Below are 12,850 nucleotides of genomic sequence, written 5' to 3' on the forward strand. Positions count from 1 at the left end.
ACCATAAATCCATAAAAGGATATTTTGGCCAGATTTTGACTACCAAGGTGGGTAGCTTGAATCGGGAAATTTCCCAACTTGCCAGATCTCCCTCTGTAAAATGCACCCTGAAATGCACAATGTTCACTCAGGGGAGAGAGAGCGAAGCGGTTATGGGATAGAGCCAACCCCAGAAGTAGAGGGTAGAAGGTCTCGGGTGGCTGTCTCAGTTTGCTGGGACTTCGTCCACATTGTTTTAAAAGATTTTAGGCCCTTGCATCCCCTCACCCAAACCCCTTCATGGCAACTCATACCCTCCATGCCAAATCAGTGCCAACTCATGTTCCCTCCCACCCACAATGGCCCCTGATACCCTTCATGCCTCCTCTGCAGCCACTTACCCAGTATCATGGACAGACCTCAAGAGCTACGTGGAGATGAGAAAAACTAAACATCTAACAATCTAATATGCCTGTCACATCTACACACCTGATAGTGAAAGACTCACTTTTATAAAATCCATTAAAAGCTTTTAAACCTCCTCAAGTGATTAATCTCTTGAAAAAAAACTTCTATTCAGTTGCCACATCAAGGACAACTAATCCTTTAATAGACTCTTTAAACTGTCAAATTGTGAACTCAAAACTCCCTGCTGAGATAATTGTAGCTTTTGAAACTCAGCCAAGCATTTGTAATGACATAATGATGGCCCTTGGGGAAATCTCAACAAAGAGCTCTGTTGAAACTGCACAACCAGATGCTACTTTTTTTTCTAACCTATGCCTGTTTATCAAAACAGTCTAGCAAAGGGATTTTTTAAAAAAATTCTGACTGAAAGCTGCAGCCTATTTCTTTTTAAGTTTAAAAAGCAGGGCATTTTAAAAACAATGTCAGGCTATGACAGTTATACAGATCTTATCCTCCCTTCAAGGGTTTTTATCTACTCCATCGATTCATGACTCCCACGCAACCAATACAATGTCTGTTTGAACTCAGCATTGATTTCAAATGGATCTGCTGAGTTCAAGTTTCCTGCCTGTGTGAATCACACCACCCCCACCCTACCCCAGCCCCCACCTTTCCCCTTCCAACAAAAATTGGATCTATTGGAAACGGGGGCCAGAATGTCTTATCCAGGCCTTCTGACTCTGTAAAAACCCGACCCTTTGAATCAATGTGCATTGGCTGACAGCCTATTTTTTTACGAGAAAGGTACAAGTACCTTTGAAATCAAAGTAGTTCGAATTGTGCCAAAAGTCCATATGTGCACATCAACCTAAAGTAGCTTAATTGCGGTCACCTCCTTGGGGCAGCTTAGGACTCCTGTTGGCCAGCTACCAACAACATTCAGCCACGCAATGTACATACCAACATAAAGACAGAAAACCACCTTGATAAAAGAGTTAAACACCTGTTCATTGACATAGCATGGCTGGCATAGTCTTTTCAACCTATTGGTTCCTCAGTGTTTTGGCATGCATTTACCTGAGTTTCTGCCACCATGCTTTTGAAGGCTTTTGGCGTTATAACTGAGCGTTGGTGAGGTTTCACTAATATCGTGCTGTCTTGGCTCACCTAACCTTGATGAGGCTTTGCTTCCCTTTGGACAGACTTGAAATAGTCAGGTTTAACTTCAAAGCTTTTATTACAAACTATTTACAAAGATCTCATGGTAAGCGCACGGTATACAGGGCACAGAGTGGAATTTTATGGCCCCTCCCACCAGCGGGATCTTCCAGCCCCTCTGAAACCAATGGAGGTTTGGACTACTTGCCACATTTTATGGCCCTACCCCACGGCGATGGGGCCAGAAAGTTCTGCCCATAGTCTCTGCTGCGCCAAGCTTGTTTGGAGTCCCTCAGCCTGACTACTGATGTCACAGTTAGATCAGTAATCTCATCATGGTCTCCTTAACATATCCATTAACCCATTGCTCCACACCCAGTTCTTCTGGAAGTGTTTGAAGAGCAATTGAGGCTGATGTGGGTGGATGAAAGCCGAGCAGTAAACTTGTGGTAAGAAATTTAAATGTGAATCCTGACAGCGCCTTTGGTGGGTGGGGTGTCTGTATTACAAAACAAAAACAGAATTACCTGGAAAAACTCAGCAGGTCTGGCAGCATCGACGGAGAAGAAAAGAGTTGACGTTTCGAGTCCTCATGACCCTTCAGCAGAACTTCTGCTGAAGGGTCATGAGGACTCGAAACGTCAACTCTTTTCTTCTCCGTTGATGCTGCCAGACCTGCTGAGTTTTTCCAGGTAATTCGGTTTTTGTTTTAGATTTCCAGCATTCGCAGTTTTTTGTTTTTATCTTTTTGTTTTTATCGGGGTGTCTGTATTGTTTGTCCATTAATTTGCTTTTGTTTAAATTGGCTCTGTTGACAGTCATAGGAGCTGAATTGCTTAATTTTCCTCCTTTGCATTTGCTACAATAATGGGATAATAGAACACCAAGCATGTACCTCACTTTCGAAATACAAATAAGGTATGGCTTCATTTGCTGGAAATCTTCCGTGTGATCAGTTGTTCCCCAATTAGTAATTCATTTCTTGTGTGGTTCTTCACAAAGGCAGGGAGACTCTTGCAGTGGCAATTTCATTCTAGCCTCAACTCTCAAATACCTGCCAGCATTTCATGCCCTCCACACAGAGAGTGATATAAAGATGGACCAGTGCAGCTTCCTCAAACAATTGTATCTCATTGCAATTTTAAAGTTGCTTCCCTGGAAAGTAAAGCTGTCACCAAAAGAGATATTCTTTTTTTAATGCAGTGTCAGTGGTGCAAAGAAGAACATTCAACTTCTATGGTATACAAATTAACCAGCTCACTTGTCTTTCATGCCATAGATAGTTCTTTTTTTTTTAAACTTGACCAGTTTCTAGCATAATAGCAGTTTGCTAATGTTTTCTCATCAATAGCTTTTTATTTTATTCCTCAGCAATATTAAATTGTTCTTCAATTTTACATTTGACCTTGTGGGAGCAAAATATCCCACATGCAAGAACCCCAAATCGTATTCCCTCATTTGGATAGTCTTTTATTGGAAAAGCAATACTGGTCTCAGCAAAATTATTGTAGAATTTAGAATTCTCTAGGCAATTGAATATTTTTACATCACAAATCTTTTTTCAAGCTTTTAACACAACACATTTTCTGGGAATTAGTAATTAAACTCTTAAGTGTCAAAATCCTTTTGTAACTTGCAGCGAATTTATCCCTCCTCATCCTTCTCAATCCACCTGTAGCCTTTGGCACAGTTGACCATATCATCCACTTCCATCAGCTCTCTCACTGTCGTCAAACTGGTGGGATTGCACTCACCTGATTCCATCCATATCTGTCTAATCATAGCTGCAGAATCACCTGGAATGACTTCTCTTCCCACTCCTCCTTACCTCTGGTGTCCTCCAAGGATATCTCCTTGACCTGCTCCTATTTCACACCCACATGCTGCCCCTTGGCAACATCATATAAGAACAAAGTGTCTGTTGCCGCATATATGCTGTTGACACCCAGCTCTACCTTATCACCACCTCTTATCTTGACCCATCCACTCTCTATAAATTGTCAGACTGCTTGTCCGACATCCAGTACTGGATAATCAGAAATTTCTTCTACTTAAATGATGGGAAGTCCAAAGCCATTGTCTTCAAACTCCACCACAAACTCTATCTCCTACCATTGACTCCATCCCTCTATCAACTGTCTCAGACGAAACCAGCTGTTTGCAACCTCAATGTCATATTTGACCCTGACATGACCTTTCAAGCACACCCGTGCCAACACAAAGACCACAGCAGCGCCCAACTTCATCCCTGCTGCTGAAACTCCCATCCATGAATTTGTTACCTCTAGATTTGACTATTCTGCTGGCTGGCCTGCCATGTTCTGCCCTCCATAAACTTGAGCACATCCAACATCCAAAACTCTACTTATTTACACCAGATCCTGTTCACCCATCACCCCTTTGCTCGCTGCCCTACATTGGCTCCTGTTTAAACAATGCCTTGATCTTAAAGTTCTCACTTTTTTTCAAATCCCTCTGTAGCTCCCTTCCCCACCCCATCTTTGTAATCTCCTCCAGCCTTACAACCCTCAGAAATATCTGCAATCCTCTAATTCTGGCCTCTTGCCCATTCTTAATTTTAATTGCTCCAACACTGGCAGCCATGCCTCCCGCTACCTAGCCAAGCTCTGAAATTCCCTCTTTAAACCTCTCCACCTTGCATTTCTCCTTTAAGACACTCCTCAAAACCTACCTCTTTCAGTCACCTGTATTAACACCTCCTTAAGCGGCTCTGTATCAAACTTTGATTAATAAGCTCCTGTGAAGCAGCTTGGGATATTTGCTTATACTTAAAGGTATGATATAAATGTTGCATTTTTACAGGAACTGATTTTCATTGATCTTGTAGTTTTGTAAAAGGCAAATCCAAAACTACCTTTTGTTGAAATCAATGGGATCACTCAAAGTAGAAAACCTCTGCCAAAGATCTGATGTCAATCTGCTTCCTTTTTGAGATATTATGGTGGAATTGCTGCATAATTGAATTTATTGCTTCTGTACCACCTTCCAACAGCTCATCAATCATGACACAATTGCACTGCCTATTGGAGCAACCAAGCCAATCTTCACATAAAATTTCAATGAACTTGAGACTTTAGTTTTTGTGATGTTTCTGAAGGTAAGTTTTTCCTTTGCAAATACTTCAATTTTTGACAAAGGTGGCAGTGTAAAATTGTTGAAAAATATCTTGAAGGTATTAACATTATTAGACGGTAATTTTGCTTAATTCCATCTTCTTCGACATTGAGTGCTACTCTCCAGAATGAGAGCTTCTGTGTTAAATCCAGCAAACTGTCCTATTTCTGTTAGGTTGTACTCTTCTTGCCTCATTGAGTAAATGGTGTCTGTCAAAGTGCCAGTATCATGTGAAGCTTTTACCTCTAATTGCTAGATATCACTGAGCCAATACTGACAATCCCAAGGTAGATTGAAGGATGGGTTACTGTATTATACTGGTAATTAAACTGCCTAGAATTTTGTACAGCTTCATGCTTAACACATGCAAATTACAACAGGTTATCTCAATGACTCTCTGGAGGCCAAATAAATCATCCTGAAATAAATAAGATTAATTTGCATCTAAAGCAGTTGATTATAAAAGCACTTGATGACTTGTTGGCCAAGGGACATACAACCTGCTGGCCAGTTAAGTTTTATATTTCAGAAGAGGCATGCACTGTTCATCATCACACTCAACTTATGCCTTGGAAGAACACATAACCTATTTATCTCTGTCTCACACATTTTACATTTGCCTATAGCACCATAGAATCATAAATTCCTCAAGTGACTTTTTTATTAACTGGATGACCATTACCTCATTGGTGTAGCATTGCAGTTTCCCTTATTTATTAACCTTGTCCTCTTTTCTTGGTATATAAAGCTGTCATTCACAAATGCTTCCTGTACCTCTTTGTAAAGAATCTGCCATGGGAAAGAGAATGTGGTTGAGGTGCACAGGGCGCAAATTATGAGTGGTACTCGGGTCTGGTATCTAGTGCATGAACCACAAATTGTTTGATTATGGGGGCCTTTATACTTGAGCCCATTTTGCCCTCATCCAAGGCTGGATTTTAGGATCTGCTGGGGACAGGAATGGACACGGGAATATATCGGTTCCAGCTGGCCTGCCAGTTTCCCATTGCTGTTCCCACTGCCAGCACGTTTTGTCAGGGCAGAGGGAGGTCAGCCCCATGACGCTGCCCAATGGGTTGATAAGTATAATTAAGGTTGCTAAAGAGCTCATTGACAGCAGCATGTTCAGATTTTGGTGAGGGTGCACAGGCTAAACACTGTGTCAGCAGAAGACCAGCTGCATGGACGTGGCAACAAAGGAGCCAGTCATAAGCGCCTCAAAGAAATATAGTTGGGCACATAAAAGGGAGAACGGCACAGAGGGGATCTCAGCCACTGACACACAGGTGCCAATGGTCAGCGTAGTTAGTGGGGAGAGTGGTAACTGCATGCTTGGTTAGAGCAGGGGTCTTCATACCCTTGGCATTGTGGGGGCATAAGAGGGGGCAAGGCTTTTAGGCACAATTGGGAGCTCACCTGAGCATAGAGAAAGCAACAGCTGGCAATGGTTGCATGACTCTCTGATTTCGATTTCAGTGGTGATGAGGAACAATGTCCTCCTTGGGCAGAGCCCTGGGCATTAGGAGGGTGGAGGAGAGGGATAAGGGACAGGAAGGACATGGAAAGCATACCCTCAACATAGGATCTACTGCCAAAAATGGAATTACCTGGACATATTGGAGAACCAGTGGCAGAGGAGCCTGTTACTCTCCGGGCATATGGTGACAGAGATTTGTGCCCTCCTCACGGAAGACTGTACATCTCACAGTACTGCTTGTTATGGGCCTGCCAGTAGCTGCCAAAGCCACAGTGGCCTTGAATTTCATTGCTTCCAGCATCTTCCAAGGATCAGCAAAGGACCTTGATGGCATCTCACAAATGGCTGTACACCAGTGCATCCTACAGTTTACTGATGCTCTATTTTCAAGAGCTGGATAGTATTTCAATTCCACACAGAAGAAGCCTCACAGACACAAAGGGCAGGAGGATTCACTTTTATCACTGGATTCCCCCAGGTGCAGGGCATCCTTGATTGCACCCATGTAGACATCATGGCACCTGGTGAGCAGCTGGTGAGATTCATCAATAGAAAGCTTCCACTCCCTCAATGTTCAACTGGCCTGCAACACAACATGAGCTTCCTGAGTGTGTGCACTCCTTAACCTGGCCACTGCCATGACTGCTCCATCCTCCGCCAGTCCATGCTGCTGCAGCTCTTCATTCCAACCCCCCCAAACTACGTTGTTGGATTTTAGCGGACAAACGATACACCCCTGCAAGGGTCTCATTCATTGTGGTGGTCAGCTGTTTTCTCCACAAAATGATTCTCCACTGAGCCCTGGACCTTGAAGAAGGTGTGGCTCTGGAATGGCAAAGTTCATTGAAGGGAGAGGAGGAGATGGATGTTTAAAAATGAGGTATAACAAGAGCGTTGTGACATGATGTACAAGTACATTTAAGGGAATGTATCTTAAACTGCTATCAATGCTAACCACCTTGACATGATGTGATGTATTAGTCCCATGACTTGTATCCAGTCTACAGCAGCACAAGCAATGTTCCCATTAAAGTGCATGCATGTGCAGCTGCACAGCTACTGCATGTAGTGCAACTACCATTGAAAATTTGTGCGAATGAGTGTAGGATGTGTATGATTTTCCACACACAGCATACAGAAGTTAGAGGAAATGTTGGGTGCCTGCACTATTGCCATCACCCCTCAGTACAGATGAAGGATCATACATGAAACCATTCTCATCTTTATTGCTCAGACATTTGCTTGATAAATGCACTGAGGCATTGGCAAAGGCCTTTAGAAACCAAAGATTCTGATGGTGATGATGGCCCTCAGAAGAGAATGTTTAGGGACTTAAGACACATGTTCCATTTAATATGTTCCTGCGAATTTACTTTTATTTTGCCCTCCTCATTTAAATGTTCTTTAATCCTAGTTGTTTTGCTTTCAGTTTTGCTCAGTGAATTTTAGTGAATCCTGTTCTGACTAACTCAGTCGATGGTTTCTGGGAGATAACATGGTATAATTTCATTTTAAGTAGGTGAGAGAGATTGTAAGATAAACCACTAGACCTTTTGAGTTATATAGCTGCATAATAATGCAGAACAACTGCAGACTCACCATTCATATTATTTATGTTGTGAACTCTGCAGAAGTGAAATTTTATATTGTGGCATTAAAACAAATTTTTCACATGAATCATGACAAAGTAGGCTACTAATCGGTCCACAATGCATCTGTGAGCACATAGCGATTTTAGTTTACTTGCTATTTTTCGAACATCTATTCTTGACGCTGATTAGAATGAACTCATTTCTTCAATTTCATACATGGGGTCAATTTCCTCTTTTAATAGGAAATATCTGTTTATTCTACATTTAGACTCACATGCGCACAAATTTTCAATGATAATGAAAAAGTTCCAGTGAAGGGGATATTTATTTCTTTATCGGTATTTTCATATGTCAGATCAGCATCTACTTTTCAGTTTGAGGTCTGAACAAAGAAAATTAATTATTTTCCCTGAACTGGTTCAGCGAAACTACTTGATACAAATTTCTTATACTAAGATAGAGTCAACCTTGAGAAAAGTGGTTAACGAGATATATAACGATCAGAAATAAAACAGGTGGCTAAACTACTTCACCCAAGGGCACGTTTAACCGTATTGTCGTACATTACTTTAAAGATGCAGTGCCCCATCTTATTCTTAAATTTTGATCGGGGCAGAGATTTACACTCCCTGTCAGTGGGTTTGTAGGTAGGGGGTGATCGTAAAGTTCCTCGGATGGGCTTCCTGCTGGCCCCTACCTCTCTGCAATTTTATGCCGGGGCCGGAAAGGCCTCAGCCGGCCTGCCCGCCCTTGCTCGAATTGAGGCCCAATTACTGACCACCTAAAGGCTGTTTCCCACCCAGCCTCAATTTTCAGGCTGGTAGGAGGTGTTCCGGGGTTCTGGGGAAGCCCAAAAGTAAATAGGCTTGAGGCCTCGTATGGGAAGGGGTAGGGGGTTGGGTGCCTCCATTAGCAGCCCCCTTTTAACCTCAGGCACCGCCCCCCCCCCCCCACCAAGGTCCGATAACTGCAGGACCTCCCTCCATCCCCGCAACCCCGCCCCCCCCCCCCACCCCCCGCCATCAGCCTCTCCACTGTCATGACAATCCCCTTCTGTTCACCTCCTTAGGCCTCCCCTATGTTCCCTGTCCTGAGACGACCCCAAAACTTGCCTGGTCCTGGAATCCCACGACTTAGGCTTTTGGGATTGCTTGCAGTTTGAGGTCTGAACTAAGAAAATTAATTATTTTCTACTGGCGCTGCACAGACCAGAGAGCTGCTGGCCAATCAGATTGACTGGCAGCTCTCTAAGGTGGGGTGAGGGATGGAAGCCCCATCTCCAGCCAGTTAACACTCGCTGGAGCGTGAAATTGCAGCAGAGCAGACAGTGTCGGCGGGGTTTGTGTTCTCTGCCGACTCTTTAGATGTTGGGAAGGGAAACTCTGCCATCGTGAAAATCCCGGCCCATATTTAGGCCTTTCCCCAAACCCTGTATTCCCCATCTTTGTAGGGATGGGAACGGAGTTGGGCTGGGGCTCATGCATGCGCAATTCATGGAGGCAGCTGGCCATTTAAATCACCAGCTGCCTCCACTGAAATAGCATTTTGATAGGCCAGGAGTGTGGAATCCAGATTGTGCAGTTTAGAACAGGTAAGAGAAGGTCTGAACTTGGTGGATTTGTTTGGATAACCAGGGTACCTTTGGAGAGGTAAGGCTCTCCTTTGGATAGGTTCCCAGGACACCTTTTGGGAGAGGTAAGACCCTCTTTGGAATTGTTAGAAATGAACATGATTATGCACTTGTTACACACAAGCTCACTGGAATTGCCAACCTGTCAAGGAACTGTTAAAGAGCTGTTTAGCTGTCAAAGAACTGTGAAAGCTGTCCAAGATGTGTGGAAGCTTTCAAGGAGCTGTCCAAGAATATGAGGTGAGTTGGCATGGAGGGAGTAAGGGCAAAGGTGGTGGGTGTGGTGTATGTGTTGGTATGAGTTGGCACTAAGTTGGCATTGGGGTATGGAGGCAATGGGGGTGGATAGAGGGGCATGGGTTGGCTTTGGGAGAATGGGGCAATGGGGTGAGCGTACATTTGCAGAGATGGTGTGAAGGCTCATGAGAGTTGGGTGGGCAACATGGGTTGGCATAGGTTGGCATGAATGGGGAGTGTGTGGATGGGTGAGGGCATGTGAGGGGTGAGGGCTGGAAGGATGTTTTTTATTTTATTATAATATTTAATTTATTTAAACACAGGGCCAAAGCACAGAGGCAGGCCTTGCGCCCATCCCACTTCCGGCATCTGGCAGCCCTCTGTACTCTTTCCAGGTCACCCGCCCGGACTCCTATTCCAGGTGCCATCCCCACACTGCCACGCACCCCCCCCCACCCAGCCCCCACCCCACCCCACCCAACAACAACAACAACCGACTGAAAATCTGACATGTGGGTGGCCTTTTTTAAAAGTCAGTTCACCAAACTAGGAAATCTCCCAACTCTGCGAACCCAACCCAGGGTGAAAATCTGGGCCTGTGTTTTTTTGGGAATTAATGAAAAGTAACTGTTTTGAACTGTCCTTCTGGAAACCTTCTGCTTGTGGGTAATAAATTGGAGACAGCTGAAGTCAATTTCAGAAATGTGTCAATTCTATACTTAAGTTCTTTAGCTTTGGACTCCCATCGATGAAAGAACCTGAAGCCAAGATCGAATACCAAAAGTAACACTTCGTTTAAAAAAAAACTTCAGCTTATTGATTTGATCTCCTGAAGCCATTGTTATATCCAATATTTTTGGAGTCGGCTAGATGATCCTATTACAAATTCGATAGAACAGTACAACATTTTAAATCTTTGAAAAAAAAATGACCTTGCTTCTAAATAAATGCAAAGAGTAAGAACGGTAAAAATTAGCTTTGGAAAAAAAAGATTAAAGACACAGGCAAAACATGTAATGAGAAAGAAATAAAGAACTTGTATTTATATGGCATCATATCAGTCTATTAAAAATGCCCCAATTTGCATTATATTTTTGATTCATTCACGGGATGTGGGCTTCGCTGGCTAGGCCAGCATTTATTGCCCATCCCAAATTGCCCTTGAGAAGGTGGTGGTGAGCTGCCTTCTTGAATCGCTGCAGTCCCTGTGATGTAGGTACAGTGCTGTTAGGGAGAGAATTCCAGGATTTTGACCTAGCAACAGTGAAGGAACGGTAACATATTTTCAAGTCAGGATGTTGAGTGACTTCGAGGGGAACTTCCAGATGGTGCTATTTCCATGCAACTGCTGCCCTTGTCCTTCTAGATGGTAGTGTGCGTGGTTTTGGAAGGTGCTGTCTAGGGGAGCTTGGTGAGTTTCTACAGCGCATCTTGTAGATGGTACACACTGCTGCTACTGTGCGTTGGTGGTGGAGGGAGTGAATGTTTGTGGATGTGGTGCCAATCAAGCGGGCTGCTTTGTCAGCAAAGGTAACAGCCATTTTGTGACAGCAATATCCCACAAGCAGCAATAAAATAAATGATCAATGACTCTATGTTTGGTGCCATTGGTTGGGAAAAGAATATTGGCAGGACATCAGGAGAACATATTGGTCATCTTTGAATAGTACCATGGGATTTTTAGCACTGGCCTAAACATTGTTCTAACACCTTATCTGGAGGATAAGTAAGTAATGAGCCACAGACCCAGATCTTCTGAGGAACAGTAATCATGGTTGGATTGCCGCTGCGCTCGAACTTTTCCTCGCCATTGTGCTGCTCCGTGTTTCTTGTCGGGTCTTCCGAGCCTGGCTTTACCAGAAATGCAGAGTGCAGCGTCCCTCTGAGAGCTCCATTGCAACGCTATAGAGTCGGGAGGAGATAATTCATGTGCCCTTTTTATGGCACTAGCTGCCATATGGTAAGTTTAAATGTCCGTTGTGAATATGAATGAATGAGTGAATGGGTAGGATGGGTGAAGTAAGTGGGTGGAGTGGCAGGTGGGTGAGGCGGCAGGTGGGTGAGTGGGTAGGTGAGTAGGGTGGCCAGGTGGGTGAGGTGACTAGGTGAGTGAGGTGGGAGATGGTAGATGGATGAGTGGTAGGTGGATGAGGTAGCAGGTGGGTATGGTTGATAGGATGACAGGTGAATGAGGTGGGGAGGTGGGTCAGGGTTAGGCAGGTAGGGAGCTATTCAGGGTGCTAGTCGGGTGGTCAGGGGTTACCATGGTCGAGGAGGTAGTTGGGTCAGGCTGGAGGGTAGTCTTAGGTGGGTCGGGGTAGTTGGATCAGATTTGTTGGTAGTCGGTGAGGGTCAGTGTACTGGGGTTGAGCCAGGAGATAGTTGGGGGTTGGGGAGGTAGGTGGAGGGCATGGGTCGGGGGTAGTTGGGAGATCAGGGGGTAGTCGGGGGTTGAGGAGGAGAGTGGGGGGATTTCAGTGTGAGTGTTTGGGGGATGGGAGGGGTCAGTTGTGCAGTTACCTAGATGTTAGACTAGGGCCAGGATATTCCCCTCGGCGATTTGGGGGTGGGGCCCGGTCGCTGAGGGGAAAATGATGCGGGATGACGTCGGGAGGAATCCTTGACATCATCCCGGCCACTTAAATTCTTAGGAAGGCGGGCGGACAGCGAAATCAGCTGTCCACCTGCCGACCTGTCAATGGCCTATTAAGGCCATTGACAGGATAATTAAGATTGTTAAAGACCTGCCCATCCAAGCTTAAGGCTGGCAGGTAGGCCAGGAGCCCCAGCAGGCTCCAGATTATTCTTGAAACTGGCAGGATGAAGTTTCATGTCCGTTTTGTACAAAAATAATAAAGTTTATGTGTTCTTTCTTAACATGACCCATCTCGTGTGACATTGTCACGTGAGGGGGACATGTTAATAATTTTTTAATGTTTTTATTTTAAAAGTTTTTTCTAGTGTCACTATTTTCCCTGAGACAGGAGTTTGCCTCAGGGAGAAGTGAGCTCTTTCGCACGCATGGGTGAAAGAGTGCGCTTTGACTGCTGGGGATTCCCCCCCACAACTCCCCCGCACAGGAAGCGCATAGCGCTTCCTGTCGGGGATGCTGCTGGGTGGGTCTTAATTGGCCCGCCCACTTAAAATGGCGGAGGGCCCCGTTTCAGTGGCGGGGGTCGGCTGCCTGCCCACCGCCAAGCCAGTGGGGTCCGCCCACCATCTGAGGGCAATATT

At 44.6% G+C, this 12,850-nt stretch overlaps 1 protein-coding gene across 1 annotated transcript in view; it reads left to right on the forward strand.

Moving 5' to 3' along the window:
- ptprt (protein tyrosine phosphatase receptor type T) overlaps window positions 1-12,850 on the forward strand; it is a 1,444,026-nt gene that overhangs the window by 74,541 nt on the left and 1,356,635 nt on the right. The gene's annotated exons all lie outside the window — the stretch shown is intronic.

The sequence above is a fragment of the Carcharodon carcharias genome, chromosome 14 (genome assembly GCF_017639515.1).
Source record: "Carcharodon carcharias isolate sCarCar2 chromosome 14, sCarCar2.pri, whole genome shotgun sequence".
In the NCBI taxonomy this organism is placed as follows: domain Eukaryota; kingdom Metazoa; phylum Chordata; class Chondrichthyes; order Lamniformes; family Lamnidae; genus Carcharodon; species Carcharodon carcharias.